Source organism: Scomber scombrus, chromosome 10 (assembly GCF_963691925.1).
Source record: "Scomber scombrus chromosome 10, fScoSco1.1, whole genome shotgun sequence".
In the NCBI taxonomy this organism is placed as follows: domain Eukaryota; kingdom Metazoa; phylum Chordata; class Actinopteri; order Scombriformes; family Scombridae; genus Scomber; species Scomber scombrus.
Genome location: NC_084979.1, coordinates 13,759,195 through 13,763,484, shown reverse-complemented (window position 1 = coordinate 13,763,484; position 4,290 = coordinate 13,759,195).

Below are 4,290 nucleotides of genomic sequence, written 5' to 3'. Positions count from 1 at the left end.
GCCAGTACATTAAGGATAAATATTTTTTTACAAACAGAAACAATTAATTAATTAAACATTTAATTCATATAATATCAGGCATATGCAAAGTAAATATACAACTTATGGTGTGTGCACTGTAAGTTTGTATTCATTTTGATTAGCTAAAATGTTACTCAAGCAAGCTGTTTGTTCCAAACCGAAATGCTAAATCTAATACAGATTCTTTTGCCACAAGATACACTTTAGTATGTTGTAATCATCATTATCAGACAGTTCCTGCTATTCAGGACTGATTGTACTCTTTCCTCTTGGAATGTGAAACTCAGGAGTGAATGAGGATCAAATAAGGCAATACTATCCACTTGACTGACAGCTTAACAAAGGCAATGGAGAAGAGTGATTTGTCAATGGGTAAAAATCCACACAAAGAGCTATTGATTGGCATGAGAGAAAAAGTCAGAGGACAATGAGTGTGGCTGTGGGATCTCGCCATAGTGATCAATACTGGAGTTCTGCATGAGGGAGCCATCTCACTCTGTTTATACAGTCAGACACAGAGCAAAGATCAGCTATTGTACAGCGGGTCTGGTGCTGTCAGTCAACTTAGGGCAACACAGCAGGAGGTGGCCAGGCATCCTGTATACACACTCGCACAAACACACACAGATGTTAACTCCAACGTTCACATCAGGCTCAGACTGTCACCAGACCATGCAGTGGTTTAACTAGACAGTTCTTAAGTACAAACTACCGCAGCCACAGGTGTCTTTATGACACAGAAAATAATGAATCATGACTTCTGATCAACTATGTGGTTGGCACAGTCATTTCAAGCATTACTGTAAAGGGCAAGTTTACCCAAAATGACAAAAACGCTTGCAGTGGGATCCATTCAGACAGTCTCAGATTTATTTGCCCAGATTTTAAAATGTATGTCTCTGAAACATCTGCGTCAATGGAAGCAAAAAAATACTTTTAGCTTTTGCTGCAGAAATCAGAAAAAAACATTTCAGGGCCTATTTCTTTATTGAAAGATGTGGTGGGCAGTACCTCTAAATTTGGTTTTGATCCAATGCTAAGTAAAACCAAAACCAGAATCACTGAAATCAATAACAGTTAGCGACACTAACTTTCTAATAATAATTTAGTGACTGAATGTACTGGTTTATAATATGAATCCATCATTAATAGCCCCTTTAGGAATAATTTGCCAAGACAGTTTTAAGGAAAGCTAAGGATGTGGTAGCAAAGACTGCATGCACAAAGAAGAGTGTATATGTGTCCATGATGAGTTGCATTTGTTTTTTCTATCTATCCTACTGACACTAGTGTTGATTCTCAAAGCAAGACTTATTACCAGAGAGAATCTGAATCAAGTAAATCAAAAATAAACACTTTAGGTAGTAGAAAGTAATTTCTATAAAAACTCTGTCTATCCTGTGAGCACAAAACAAAGTTTCATTCACCTCCGCTGTATTGGGTTGAGGCAGAAAATTTATTTTTGTAAATTGGTAGAACCCACTTTGACAAGTCAGTTGCATTAGAACAAGGACATAAACTGTGTCATCGTTCCTAAACTTCCCAAATAAATTCATTCCTTTATGAATGGGTTAAGACTGAGAATAACATGCTAGACAGTGCCCCGTGTGTGTTTGCCCCATGCTAATCTTATCATGGGTCCATGTATTCATCATGAGGCCCAGTCTCTTAAGCTCTCGAGAGCAGAGCATGACTGAAGATGAGAGGTCGGGCTAAACGGGTGATCCATCCTGAAGGGATCACCAGCAGACAGAAAGACACAAGCTGAGCCACAAGGCGGCTGCAGGGGCACTGTTTACCTTCTGTCTATCCATTGTTAAGTACCACTAAAAAGCTGTTTGTTATATCGGCTGAGATAAGAGTACGACAGTGGAGTGACTCATGTTTGCAGGGGAGTTTGAAAGTGTTGATAGATTATGTGTTTTAAATTTTCCTGTTATGAGAGTCATAATTTTTTAACTAACACATGATTTCTCAACAGTGTTATTGTTTGATTTTATGATAATGATGGTCAATGAAAACAAAAAAGTGCAATGAAATTGGTCAAAACGCACCCAAAGTCATCTGAACACTTTGGTTAAAGATACACAGTTTAACATTAAAATATTTAAACAAAGTGTGTGCTGTTTGTATTTTAGGCTTTCTTATTCACAGTTTATGACGATGATGTGGAAATGCCGTGGGGCATCTCGGAACCTCCAACAGATTAAGTTTGTTTTACTTTCAAAAAATGGATTCTATAATTGTGCAGTTATTTTTATAAAGGGGACTTCAACTGTTGTGAAAAGCTTAACCTAGGTAGATCCTGTTCTGGAGTTAAAAAATTGAAATCATTGCTACGTGGGCTGTGCAGTTACCATATCTTGTTTGAATGACGTTTGACTAATGTCTTCGGGGAGTTGGCATTACAAAACCATTTGTATGTGTGTGTGTGTGTGTGTGTGTGTGTGTGTGTGTGTGTGTGTGTGTGTGTACCCAGCTGCATTCTCGGCTCTCTTTGCCTATTCTCTGGGCGCATTTGTTTGGAGAGAGCCCATCCACTTATTGACACTTGTCTCCCCTGCCTCTTGCATGACAATCAAGGCAATAAAACCACGAGTGGAGCACACACTGTTCAACAGTAACTATAAGAAAAACAAGAGCAAAGAGGATGAGTGTTTACCTTCCCAGGGCATGAAAAGCAGAGGAGAGGGAAGAAGAAAGAAAAGGAGAAGAAAAAGACAAGGGCTGATCTCATACCTCCAGCTCTCTACCACATGCAGTGTATTAACACACATCAGCCTCTGCTTGGCATTTTCCATCAAAACCTGTACATATGGAAACTTAATGCTAAAGAAAGGAAAATAACAAGTTGATCTACTGACATGGGAAGGAAGAGGTCAACATTTTAAAAGAGTGATCCTGGTGACATCTGCTATAAGGATTTGCCCCCAATGTCCACAGAAAGAGACACACAAAGGAATAGCATATAAGAGATGGGACGAGTCACCAGGACATCCTGCTTAGGGGACAATGCCCCCGTCTCTATGGTGCTAAAGTGATAATGCTCTTGCAACAGTGTGGCTGTCATCACCTAGCTTAGCCAGGTTTCAGAGAGGACCACAAGCCCGACCAGCGGATAGCTGGTCAGGAAAGAAAGCTTTTCAACACCTCCCTGTCAAATATGCTTGTATTTCATGTGCTAAATATAAGACTATGAGGCACCTTGATCTTCTGGAAATAAAGTGATGGGAAACTGCATGGGATGCCAACATTGCCTTTGTTGACAGAGAGTGACATACTTCTATTCCAGAGATAAGAAAAATTATTTCAAAATTATTACTAACAGTTACTAAAACAATGGCATAAAGCTTTAAAGACAGGGGTGGTATATTTTAGTCATGGCTTTAACAACAGCAAGATAGGGAGGGCTGACTGGCATAGACATCTTTTAGACAGCAGAGATTACTAAAAAGTTGGAAAGACAACAGTAGGAGAGAGCATTGATGGATATCATAAGGAGAAAACCAATTACAATGATGATGACATGCAGGCTGCTGTTCTAGTAACGTTTTGTGGAGCCTCAATTTTACATTGTCATTTGATTAATTGCTTTTATAGAAATATTGACTATAGCTTCTATGAACAGAATTATTTTTACTTTTGCCTCATATTACGGAGGGATGGGGGAGCAAAATGAAGAAGTGGCCTCAGATTGAGGTAACAAAATAAGTTAGCTTAGCATTGGATAAGTGATGTTGTGATGCTCTGACTTGACTCTTTGTCTGCTTTGAGACAGATACAGTTTGGTCTATTCTACTGTCTTTAACAAAACAAGCCTGTCTTTATTACCATGGAAGTACTGATGAGCCTCAGAGCTTTTCTGTTCATCGCTAGTGACAGTATAAATAAAGTAGCGACATATCTGTCTTATCTGAGCCCACTTTTTCAAGAGCTGTCATCCCTCTGTAGTAGATATGATTACAGTATTCAGCTTGTATTTCCACAGCATTTATGTTCCTCAAAAAGAAAAGGGAAGACACCTGTAGCATACTGCTCACTAACAGATTCACTGATAGAGTGAAAGAAAAATACAGAAGTTGAAAAATACAAGTATAATCATTTGTAAATTAAAATAATAATAGACTTTTTTACCCACACAAAAAAAGGTATATAAAGATTAGAAAACTGATCACATCGATATACCTCTTACCTTACATGAGGTTACATGTGACTTCTGGCCAACCACATGGTGACAATAATATGGTTTATCTTGCAGGGTTTATAAGT